Below are 13962 nucleotides of genomic sequence, written 5' to 3' on the forward strand. Positions count from 1 at the left end.
TGGGTCTTATTTTAAATGAAAATTAACTCAAACTATACATGTCTATGTTGAGTCAGGAGCGGGAATTGATAGAGCTGGACATAGATTCTTGCAAAACTGCTTAGGATAGGAAGCTAAGTGAGATCCATGGTGATGTTTGTGAGAAATCCACTCGGTTCGTCTATTTTATTAGATTAATTTGTTTAGCACACAAGCCAAAATTAAGGTAGATCCAAAACTCAAGTGAGCCATACTATAGAAAAAAAGGAAGAAGAAGAAGGGAGGATTGAACATCCTAAAACATTTGTGGGGCCTTAGAACTTTTTGGCCGGCTAATATTTTTGTGTTTTAAGTCTATCAAATTGAAATAAAGTGGTCAACATATGAATGACATATAAACCTCACGATGGACCTTAAGGAGGTTTCAATAGGAGGCATTTCCTTACACACTCTTTCTTTTATGACTTACTTGAGTTTTAGATCTTCCTCAGCCCATGTCCTAACATAACCAAGAGGGATGGATGATGTGAGTTTTTCACAGACATTACAATAGGCGATCTGGCCTTTTGTTGCAGGGAGTTCCTCCAAAAGGCTTTCAAAGTCAATTCACATCTGACAGAGCCTATATATCTAGTGGGACTCATTTTGGATGGAAATTAGCCTCTCTCTCACACACACACACACATATAGACAGACAGAGAGAGAGAGAGATGCTCTCCCATGAACAATAGCTTAGGAGAACTATATACACACAAAATATCAAACATAACGTTTTCGCCTCTAAAGAATCTTTCTCATTTGTATTTAAGATTAATCCAAAGAGAGCCTAATAAACTCTTTCCCTATAATACTCTGACTTTCTCTCTCTTTTAATCCTTTATGCTCCCTTTTTACTGCTCCACCTAACTTTCTCTCATTAGGCTCTCTTTCTTATTTGCATGAGCTTAAATAATGTATAATTTGTGTGCCCACCATATAGTGTATGTAAAATCCACACTGTCCATAAGGTTCTATCCATATCTGTATATAACTCTACCAACAGTTTGGATGAGAAATAAACACTATACTGGGCTCTAGGAGGTTTTTAACTATGAATATTAAATCACCACTGTCGTTAGCTGTGGCATGGTCCACCTAGATTTGGATTTGGTTCATTTTTTGGAAAATGCCCTGAAAAGACCGGGCTAAACAGACAGATGGAATGGATATATAACAAATATATTAAGGTGGGCCCCACAGTAATGGCCCCATTTAACCAAGCATTCCAATAGTTTAGGTGGGGATTCATTGGTCAGCACGTGGAACATGATTGCTTGGTGTGCACGTCACCAAGTTTTGTGGGCCCTACCATGATGCATGTGTTATAACCGCACAATCCATCCATTTTGTGGGATCATTTTAAGGTATGGGCCAAAAAAATGAGGCAGCTCCAAAGATCAAATAGGCCACACCACAGAAGGTGGTCTTAATTGAATTCCTACCATTGAAATATTCTTGGGGCCACCGAAGTTTTGGATTAAGCCAATATTTGTTTTCTCCCTTAAATTATGTTTGTGACCTTTTAATCAGGTTGGATTGAAAGTAGACATTGAAGGGAGCACTCAGAAGGCTTGAACAGTGGTTGTGATTGTCCCACCGCGTTGTGTTATGATTCGCTTAAGCCTTGGATTCGCCACTTTTTTGGAATCACGGCCTAAAATGATCTCACCAAAAGAACGAGCGATTTGAATATAAAACATATATTATATTTGGTGGGCTCATAGAACTTCGTGACATCAACACACCAACATAGTCAGTGGTGTGGCTGACCACGCAATCAGCTTCCGAGTAGATCTCCCGAAACCCTTGGCGTGAATTTGATTAGGTGTTACCCTTACCGTGGGCCCACCTTGATAAAAAAAAAAAATTTCTGTATATCCACATCGTACATCCATTTCAACAGCCCATTTTAGGATGGGTCCAAACCCAAACAAATCCAAATCTCAAGCGGACCACACCACAGGAAATATTGGTGATGGTGTGCCTCACCATTAAAAATTCTAAAGGGTGCGTAATAAGGTTTCATTAATGTTTATTTTCCATCCAACGTGTTGAGAATGTCAAGAAGAACAAAGGGACAATACAAAGATTACCTTGATCCAAAACTTTTGTAACGAATGATACAGTTTTAATAGTTATTTATCATTGTTTCTAGTGGTATGATCCACCTAAGATTTGAATCTTCTTAAGATATGTGAACGCACACTAAAATAAGATATGAAAATATAAGGGCAACATGGATATACAACAAATATATCAAGGTGGGCCTTGCACAATTAAGGTAAGGGTAATAGCTAATCCACTCCTGACACTAGCTGTGGCCACACCGTGATGTTTGTGAGATATATATCCACCATCCATTCGTTTTTCCATTGGTTTGGTCGGGCCATTAATGTGGGACCCCCCTTAATGTATTTGTTATACATTTGCCTACTCTTTTTAGGGCATTTTTCAAAAAATGAACCACATCCAAATCTAGGCGGAACATGCCACATGTAACGGGGTGATTCAATGCTCATAGTTAAAAACTTCCTAAAGCCCACTATAATATTTATTTTCCATCTAAATTATTGGTAAAGTCGCATGGACATAGATAGAACCCAATTGATGGTGTTGATTTTACATATACTATGTGGTAGACTCATAAATTATACATTATTCAAGCTCAAGAAAAAGAGAAAGAAAGAATTGAACATGCAGTGAAAAAGTCCGTGGAGCTCTTTTTTAAACAAATCAAAACAAGCAAAAAAGTTGTATTTAAAATTTGGTGCGCATATAGTTTCCCTGCACAAGGGTTATAAGGGGAGCATCTCTCTCTCTCTCTCTCTCTCTCTCTCTCTCTCTCTCTCTCTCTCTCTCTCTCTCTCTCTCTCTATATATATATATATATATATATATAATCCATGCTATTGATTTTTCCAGTATTTGATACTAAGGCATGTCCCAAAAAATGAGGCCGATCCATATCTTAGGGGAACCACATCATAGAAAACAATTGTGACTAAAAGTCCGCTTGTTAAGAATTCTTTGGGGTTTTCAAAAGATTTATATTAACCTGATATTTGTGTTTTCTCTTCATCCAAGTCTGCACGACCTAATCAACAGATTGGATGCCAAATAAACATTACAACAAACATTAGAAAGATTTTAATGTGGGCGTTAAATCACCACTATTTCCTATGGTGTGATCCACCTGAGATTTGGATCTCTGTCATTTTTGGGACCATGTCCTTAAACGAGCTGAAAATGTGAATGAACAATGTGGATTAAACAAATAAATCATGATAGGGCCCACATGGCTTTTCCAGCACCGATCTGGTACTGGAAGGGTCAGTACCGAAATGGAGTCTGGAAATTGATTCAAGATACACATACATGGGATTATCCTAACCATCTAAATAGTGGCAATCAAATCAACGGTGGAAAAGAAAAACTAGTTAATGGTAAATGATGGCTCTAGTCCTGCTAGTTTGACCGTTCAAATTGATAAATGACCCTTACACGTGTCATGTATAGAGATGGCTATACCATAGTTTGGTTCTCCTCCCCTGCCGTTTGAGATGTGTGGATTGAAAAAGTTGGAAGGATTTTCATAGCAATCATTGTCTATATTTTTCCCTACTTTGGTTTCTCCGCAATAAAAAGAACTGGCTGTTAGCTCAAAGGTATGAAATTTTCATACACTTGACTTTTAAAAATAGAAAATTTGTTTTAATTACAGTCATTCTCTCTCTTTTTTATTTTTCTTTTTCTTTTTGGATTTATGAGAATATAGCCTAAAGTGCATAAGATGTGTGTTTTTCCGTTATTCATTATCTGTTTTTTTTTTTTTCCTTGAAATAATCATTATATTTTTGGCACTATGCAGGGGTTTTCTAATAAAATTACTGTTACCTTTCTAAAAAAAGGCCGAAAGTATATAATACGTGTGGCGTTTTTATAGGCTGTTGGCTTGTTGAGGTAGAGCCAAATAAATAAATAAAAACCGACAATTCTCAATCCTCCCATCACTGTGGGTATTGTTGGTTGAATGTGCACTGTTCATCTAATGTTCCTTTCGCTTACTACTGATAGAATAGGTACATGGTGTCTTCTTTTGGGAATGGCATGTCCATGTGAAGGGCATGTTGTACCCTTTTTCTGGTTGATTCTAAAATAGCTAATCAAAAAATGACCTGTTGTTACAGGAAAGAAACAACATGTAAAAGGTTTGCAAGAATAATACAATTGGCGCTAAGCTGAATAATACACCTCGTGTGATAATAAGTCATGGTCAAAAAATCAGAAAAATGATCAAGAGAAGAGAAACAGCTAGAAGAATACAAAAAGATAAAAGCATATGAAAGACTGATATGGCAGCGAAGCCAACAATTATGGCCAAAAGTAAAGAACTGAAATGGATGTGGAGCATTTGTGTTGTCAAGAAGTTTAAAAAAATAATAATAAATAAATAAAATCGTTTCATACTAATCCAACAAACATATCTAATTTATCTTATCTTTCCTTATCATGGCTTAGCTCTATCATAAGAGCGGCGAGAACTTGGTAGTGATAAGTTTTAGCTGTAATCTAAGTCTATAATTTTACGCTAGTTTATTTTGTTTAGGAGTACACATGGAACCGGTAAAATCAATAAACCGGACCAAAACTAACCAAACCACACTGTTTGGTCTAATTCTGAAGTGCACCGATTCCAAAAATTAAAGAACCAATTAATTTGGTTCTATTCTTAGTTTGGGGTTATGTAGAACCGAATTGAATCGTATAATCGAACCGTGGAACTGAACCATGGAACCAATCTTAGAGCCAAACTTGGAACCAGACCATCCCAAGCAATAAATATTATTAATAAACTTTTTTTAAAAAAAAAAAAAATCCGAATCTCTATATCATGATTTATGGTTTACAATGCATCCGTTGATTATTTCCGTAAATATATTTTTGCATACCTTACACAATATCTAGACCATTCATCAAATGTATCACAACACAAATAGACATGGGCTGAATTATATAGAAAAAATATGCATTTGGGTTGGATTATAAATAGCCCATAATAGTAGAACCGATCCAAAACTAAACAGGTTTTTACGGTCCAGTTCCAATTCAGTTCTAAGGTGCAAACGATCCAATTTCAATTCTGATTTTTCTAGAACTGTTAAGAATGGTTTGGTTTTGATTTCACCCCAGAACTATACTGAAATAACCTATGTGCACCCTTAATTTTTTGTTCCAATACAAACAATTTTACTTTCAAAAAGACATCTTGCAGTTGCTCTTTATGATTGACTATGAATATTATTTTTTTTGTGTTTGACAAATCTCATAGTTAAATAGTCTTTTCATATGGAAGTAAGGTACAACCCATATTCGAAAGAATAACTCCATCCTTTGACAATTACCTAATTTTCTTATAATCATAGTATAATAGTTAAATAAGCAATTAATCTAATTAATCTTCTTAAGTCTCGGTCATATATATTCATGTTTGACATATTTACCTATCTTAACACTTGGGTAAGTTATTTAGTTTTAATTGAACCATACAATCAATTTTTGACACGGCATTACATAGGATAAAAAGCAAACCGAGCAACAACAGGGCCACTCTCTTTTCCTCCTAGACGTTGTATTTAGAACCTGAACGATTAGGTGGACCATCAATTTCTAAAATGAGAAGGTGGCTTGATGACACGTGTAGCCACATTGCCATACTCATGAGCCCGTTGAAAAAGGGAGCAGATTAGGTGAGACCCAGCCTCACCAAAGATGGTGCGACCCTTACGGTGGATCCTACCTTGATGTATGTATTCTGAATCCATACTGTCCATTTGTTTTTTAAATCATTTTAGGGTAATATAAAGAAAACAAAATGAACAATCAGGTGGATCGTACCATTATAAACAATGGTGATTAACAATTAATAGGCATAAAAGTTTTGAATCATTGTTTTTTTCCTTCCTAAAGACTTACCTGACTTTAAAAACAGATCGAAGGGCAAATAAACACTAGGGAAACATTAAGGTGTGTCCCGAGAAGTTTTTAGCCGTAGGGTGTTCAATCACCACTGCTTCCTATGATATGGTCCACCTAATACTTGGATCTCCTTCATTTTAAAATAATGCCCTAAAATGATATGGAAAAAACATATGTCTGGCGTAGATACAGAATACACACATCAAGGTGGCCCCACGGTTAGGTCTGCACCGTCTTTGGGTGAGGCTGGGTCTCACCTAATCCGCTCCCGTTTAAAAGTCATCTCCTTGTAACAGGGAGCGCATTAGGTGTTACCCTTACTATGTGGGGCCTACCTTGATAAATATATTGTATATCAACACTGCCCATCCAATTTTTCAGCTCATTTAAGGACGTTATTTCAAAAATTAATCAGACCCAAATCTCCATGGACAGCACCACTGAAAAAAGTGATGAATGACCATTAAAAGCTTTTTGTAATCCACAAAAGTTTTGGATCAAGCTGATCTTTGTATTTTCCCTACATCCAAGTCTGGTTGACCTTATCAATAGGTTGGATGGAAAAAAAAACATTACAGATCTCCTTATTGTGGGACTTGGGAGGTTTTCAATGGTGGTCATTCAATCGCCACTGTTTCCTATGGTGTGGTACACATAAGAATTAGATCTTCTTAATGTTTGGTACCACATCCTAAAATGGACTGGCAAAATGGATGGACATCGTGGATATACAAAAAAAATCATCAAGGTGGGCCCTAAAGGTTAGGGTTACACCTAATCCACCTAGGGGAGAGGACTAGATTGTGAAGACGACCCCAGGCAGTGATTTTTTATTTTTTATTTTTTCCGGTTAAAATTAAAAATTCCCAAACTGTTAAAAATTCTATAATTATATATAAACAAATGGGTATAACTGGATGAATACTACAACAACAACAAAAGGAAATATTTACAGAGAATAAAACAAAGAAGAAATCAAGCGAATATTGGTTGCATGGAACCATCAATTGCTGCCAGCGATGGAGTGCCTAATGACAAGTAGGTCCTATTTGAGCTGTAATCTTCGTGGTTTCCATACTCCACACACAAGGAAAAGGCACAACATCCGAATTGCTGATGTGGTACAAGTTGGTAGGCTTTCATAATCCACACATAATGGAAAGGCATGAACACCCCAAGTACTGATGTGGTGCACCTACATGCAATCTAGGATGTTCATGAGATGGTCCCACACAATGCTTGTGTCTGATACTACAAACCCAGTGAAAACATAAATCAGGTTAGTTACACGTGGACATTAAAATGAGAGAGTGGATTATCAATTTTCTAACATCCTTTTTTATATGCATGTATGGTTCACTTGATAAATGGGCCTACTGTCTTTTTAGGCTTAGGAAGATTTTAACCATGAGAATGGCTATATGAGGGGGGATGCCATGCTTTGAAAATGGAGCTCGGGCCTTTGACTCTGCTCTTGGGATATGACTTGAGGAAGAAAAAAATAGTGCAGTTGGTTCATTAGTGTTTTCCCTTAAACATGATATCCAACGTTGCAAGTAAGATGTGAGAGCAAAACAATTTTTTTTTAAAAAGTTCTGTTACGAAATATTTACAAATATAATGAATGGACAAGTCCCAGTTACATATATACTTGATAGAAATCCAAAAGAATGAAACATTAGAGTGCGAGAATATAGTCCATGTGATGTAGAGCGGGTTGCAGACAGTTTCATGGCCAAGATGGATCAGAAAAGGCCCGGTCGACGATAGAAGTGATCCGGACCATCGGACCTTAGATCGGGCGTATCTCGCAATCCGGAATGAGTTATCTGACGTAAAATATATGATTTTGGGGTAGAACGAGCTACTTTAGCCAACCAACCTGGAACTGTGAAAAATCCCTTGATCGATGGTCGTTTCCCTGTTTTAATTTCGTTTTTACTATAAATAGTAAGTTTTAGTTTGATTATAACTCTTCATCCATCGGGCTTTAGGAGTTGCGCCCAACATGAAAAGAGCTTAGAATAATTAAAGGAATGGTTTGGTGAAGCCAAATAGGACACTTACTATTTCTGGCCGAAAACCTTGCGCACTAGTAGACATCACGACCGTCTATAAATAGTAAGTTTACTATTTATAGTAAGTCGCGGATTCTAGGAGTTTGAGTTGTAGTTTGATTATAATTTCTTTCCCATTGCTTGATACCCTTATTTAAAGGGTTGTGAACTCGTTTTTAATTATTGATCAATCAATTTCGAATTTATTAGAATTTATTTCTATTTTCTGCTTTCTTTCCTCGTGGATTCGAGAAGTCTCTGTGAGGAGTCCAGAGAAGTTCCGTGGATTCGGAATAGTTATCCTCTTGAGGAAGACGGTGCTCGACCTCACGTCCTCCCCTCCGTCACCATGCAAAGCTATTCATGATGTTTGCTTTGGCCTGAAAATAATATAACAAAAGAACGTATGAGCTTGTGAAAGATTACTAAAAGAGAGAAAGAGGTGAGATGTGTGGGGGAGTACTCACTAGGGGGTTTGATGCGGGTGAGCAATGGGGTACACAGCGAGGGTTCGGATCTAAGGTCCGGGTTCCACCTCCTTTCTCTTCTTCCTTTCCTTGTACTCTTCTCCTCCTCCTTCCTTTCCCCTCCTCTCTCTTCTCTCTTTATCCTTTCTTGTGTCTTTTTTTTCTTCTTCTCTCTCTCTTCTTCTTTTCTTTCTTCCTCTCTTTTTCTTTCTTTTCTTTCATTCTTCCTTTCTTTCTTTCCTTCTCTTTTTCCCTTCTCTTTTCTTTCTCCTCCTTTTTGCTCAAACTCTAAGTTAGAAACCTAACTAGGATGTGGTTTAAATTAGGCTAAACTAGCTAACTAGGAATAGTTAGAGTAGAGTGCATGCATTGGCAGAAAAGAAGGCGGGTAACGTGGTAGCTAGCCTGGGGTAAGGTGTTATGCATGTTATATGTGAGATGAAGTGGATGGAGAGAGAGTGAGTGGAGGGGTAGTGGAAGATGATGTAATGTTAGAAATAATGTTGGATATACCGAAAAATAAAAAATAAAATAAAATAAATTTGATTTCTTTTTTTCACTTTCACTAGGCTGAATTACATAAAATGATATGATGTTCTTAAAGTGTGATTCGCCCCCTTATCAATTGTTGATGGGTTACAGGCAAATTGCTTTCAAGATAAAACAAGTCTATTTGGATTCGGCGTGTAGCAATCATGATAGGTCCACTTATGAACAATTCAACACAACCGAATTGTTCTGACAGAATCAGACATTGGATATATTCACAATATTCTATTAAGAAGATCTGGAGAATCTGATGGAATGGGAGAGATTGGTGTTTGAGATGATGAATTTGGACCAGAATGGTCTAGTTTATATAGGCATCAGGGAGTGGACCATTGCTAGATGGCCATCAATGATTTAAAACGTTTGAAAAATGTTTCTGACCGTTGATCATTAATTCTAGCCGTTTCTGATCGTCAGATCGGAAGATCTGATCGTTGGATCATCATGGCCCGTCCGTTTTTCGACCGTTGTGGCTTTCAAGGCAGCTAGTCGTTTTCAAAAACTGCTAACCATTTCAAATTAAAGATTCGACCATTCTCAGTCGCCTATAATGCAAAGTGCGTCAACTAACGCTACTACAGCCACACTGCCCAAGCCCTCGCTCGAGCGCACGCGCGTGCGTGCGCAACCTGAGCGTCTCAATCTCAAAAACTCTAAGTAAGAATACTATACACACATCCTTATATAAACATCAAAACTCTTTCTATCATTTTCGATGTAGGATAAAAGCACACACCACACTCTTCGTTTGAAAATTCTCGAAAATCGTTTTGACAGTAAAATTCCGAAATTTTGAAAATTCGAATTATTTTTCAAAAAACCACAAATTTCAACATGTAAGGGTGAGGTGGAGATGAAGTAAGAGAGTAAGCGGAGGGAGATGGAATTAGTCATATTGGGCCCATGGGTTTGGCTAAGTCCAAGTCGACCTTATGGTGGGTGGGGTGTGAGACCAATGGGTTTCTCTTTTGGTGCTCCTCATGAGCATGGATGGATGTATGCTCACTCGCGTGGGTTTACACATGTGCAGGGGCATGCGGATGTGGGGGGTTGCTCACACACACACAGGGGTCGAGGCACACATACGCATGATACAGACACAGGAACACACAGCTCAAGGGGGTTTTTGGGAAATCGTGATATTACAAGGGTAGATCTCACACATATCACATGTGAAGCATGCTTAAGTGTTTGTGTTTGGCGTACGTTCTCAAGTGTGTGTTTGGCTGTTACACCTCATATTTCATCATGGGGTGTTACTAACCGTTGATGGTCGAATTGGAGAATCTGACCGTAGGATTGATTTAGAGCTATAAATAAGACAGCATTCACGTGTATGGCCCACCTAAGCTTTGAATATGCTTGAACTTTGGTCAGATGCGCTAATGGGAAACTTCAAAGAAAATGTTCGATGTGGATCTCAGAGAGCTTTGTTGTGGACCCCACTTTTTGAATGCGATTGCACAAGTGAGGGTGTACTCATAGTGCATTGAATCGAAATTTAAGTCAATCAGGTGTTGACCCGATGCAATACGAAAAAGAGAAATTCTCTTTCCTTCCTTTGTTTTCTGCCTGAAGGAGATTCAAGCGGACAACGTCCTTCTGTTCGAGTCATGGCTCACTGTCAGTCATTGTTCGAATGATCTAAATAGCCCATCATGCTCAGGACCGAATTCTGATCAAAACCCTATGGGTTGTACATGTGAGTGCACGTGTGTGGCCACAAATCTAGACATAGCTGGATTGTGCCTAGAAGAGTAATTCGAAAATCACCCAGTTGGCAATCCACGTGAATATCCCTCCTCAATTCACATCCGTCCATTGAGAGAATCCTAGCCTCTCATTTTCTGTTTACAGGGATTGCTGAGTTGTGCATAACAAACATAGTTTTACGAGGTTCTTTTGTTAAGGCGGTTAGAGGAGCGGGATTGAACACACTCAGCACCTTAGGCACACACACACCCACTCACACCACATGGGCACTCGATCCACGGCCTCAATGTTGAAACTCTTGTGAGTCTACCATTGTGCCATGAATGAAGACTCTACTCTGGCTCATGCTTTAAAATGAGCCAAAGAAATGGAAGGACGACGTGGATAAGACACATGCATCATGATGGCCACTAAAATGGGAGATGATTTAATGAAAACAAGACTTGACAAGATTTGATTCTCCGTCTCCCACGCGAAGAAACATTTCTAAATATGGTGGAGTGACCCGTCTCTTTGTTGAGATTTGAAAAGTGTGGTGTGTGCTTTTGTCCCACATCAAAAATGAAAAGAAAAAAAATCGTGGTTTATATAAGAATATTTGTATAGTATTCTTGCTTGGAGTTTTGGAGTTTGTGACACTCAGAGTTGTACTGTTCTAGCCTGTACGCATGCATAGGTAGTATGATTGTAGTGGCCGTCTACTATAAGCGTAGGTATGATAGGTCTAAAATGAGCCAAGCGTAGGTATGCTATTGTAAACAAATTCACATCTATTTCACGTATTTCAACGCTAGTGAAATGAAATAACTAAACTTTATTTTATTTTTTATTTTTTGATATATCCAACCCATTTACCAACCATGACGGACTGGTTATTGCGGTGCGACTACGAATGGATGATGGACGGTCTAGACAAAACACATACATGGCAGTGGGCTCCACATAGAAAGCCGTTCATGGTATCCGGACTCAGTAGAGAAAACAGTGAGTATTTTACAGAGAGATAAAGAAAGAAATTAATAGTATCATCAAGGTTGACTTTGGAAAAATAACAACTAATACAGCCCCAAATCAAAAGCTGTATTTCTTTTCTGGGCCCGTTTCCTCTTCAGTGTTTCGATAAGTCGTTGTTAATAACGAGTAAGGATGGTGATTTGTAGGCCTGTACTGTAATGTATTTATTTTATCCATGCCATTCATCCATTTTTTCATATCATTTTAGGCCATGAACAAAAAAATAGAAGGCGGGTGGACCACATCATAGGAAACAGGTGTTAAAAACTCATTTGAGGGCCACAAAAGTTTTGAATGAAGCTGATATATGTGTTTTTACTTCATCTAGGTCTGTGCAACCTAATCAACAGGTTGGATGCAAATAAACATTACAGTGGGCCGTATGAGGTTTTTAATGATGGTTGTTAAATTATCAGTTTTCTTATGGTGTGGTCCACTTGAGATTGGATCTGTCTCAGTTTTCGGCTCATGCCCTAAAATAATCTTGAAAAATAGATGATCTACGGATAAAACAATTACATCATGGTGGGGTCCACAGACCATTAGCCACCTTGCTACTTGCAGCGTCAGTAGGCAATCATCGTCCATTAATTTCACAGTGCAGGGTGTCCCGCTACAGTGCAATGCGGGGCCGGTTTCCACCGCATCCTTGGATGGATCTGAACCGTTCATGTTCTCATCGCACTAAAACCTATGCTTGTGTAATAATACTTATTGACAATCCTGACCTTTAAATCTTGGATTTGATTCTGAACCATTAAATATTCATCTTCATAGATAATCATTCGGTCAACAAATGCTTCATTCTACGGCTCAGGCAACATAGAATCCAAACAACGGACGGTCTATCATCATCGCATTCCAGGAGTGGACGGTCTTGCACGGTTCCGTGTGTCACGGGGCCACCGTACCAGATCAAAGCTCTCCTGTAGAAGTCCTTAACGTAAAAAGCTCATTTCGGAATATTTTCACCTTCGTGTGAAAAGTCATTTGCCCGTAGAATAAGCTGATTTCCCTTTCCGTAAAGTCATTCACCTGCCCGTGGAATAAGCTGATTGTAGAATAGATTCTCCTTCTTGTTCAAAAGTCATTCACCTGCTTGAACTCCATCCAACCCGTCTATTGGGCCCCACCATTATGATGATGGACTTCTTAAAAAATCAAGCCTATCCGTTGGTTGGGTGGGCCAAAAATCATATAGAACTATTTACAACCACCAAATTCACCTGATGGCCCATGTGAATGTTGATCAGTGTAACTGTTGGGGCTTCTTAAGTCAATTCTCATCTGCAAACAGTAGGCCCCACTCAATGCTTTCTCTACTAATATGGTGGTGCATCACGGCAGTCATTTTGGACGGTTGAGCCCATGGTTCTTTGATCCAGACCGTTGATCTTAAAGGAACTTCTGAAGAGGAAGGATGGCTTGAGAAAATCTCTCAGATTAGAAGATTCTAGCCACTTAATATTTGGTCTTTATTCTACACCGTTGCTGTATTTTCTCGAATCGAACTGTTTGTTGGCTACCTGTCAAAAAGTGCATGAACCTTTAATATTGGATATATCTTGGAATCCCCATCAGGTGAGGCCCAAAAGAACAAATGGTACGGATGTGTTTAGAAATTTTCAGGCGTAATATGCTAAAATAAAAAACCGTCCAAATCATAGGACTCACTTTATCTGGGGCATAAACCAGAACTTATATTGAACTGATATCCTCACTGCCTGATTTGCGGACGTGTAATGGACCGGTTAAAAGTGTAAAAATAGACAATGGTAAATTTCTTTGGATAAGAGGCTAGGATTATTTGGTTAATGTAATTTTTTAAGTTGTGACCTATTTTAAGCGAGTCTCACATTTTAAACGATTTAACTTTGCCGAGAATTTGGTATTCTCATATTATAGATTTATGATTACCGTAGAAAAAAAACCCAGAAGTGTCATGGCTTATTTGGGAGTATGGATTTTGGAACCCCTAGATTCAAAACCCCCTTAAAGGCCCTCAATTTGAAATCCTCCTGACACCCTAGATTCAGAATTCCCTGTAATTCAAAAGTAACTATATGTAATATATTTATAGGGGTTTGAATTTAATCACTAAATCAACTTTAATATCTTTGATTAGTGTACATATGTAATATTTTACATAATGGTTATAATAAGTCCAT

This window comes from Magnolia sinica, chromosome 5, assembly GCF_029962835.1.
Source record: "Magnolia sinica isolate HGM2019 chromosome 5, MsV1, whole genome shotgun sequence".
NCBI classification, from domain to species: domain Eukaryota; kingdom Viridiplantae; phylum Streptophyta; class Magnoliopsida; order Magnoliales; family Magnoliaceae; genus Magnolia; species Magnolia sinica.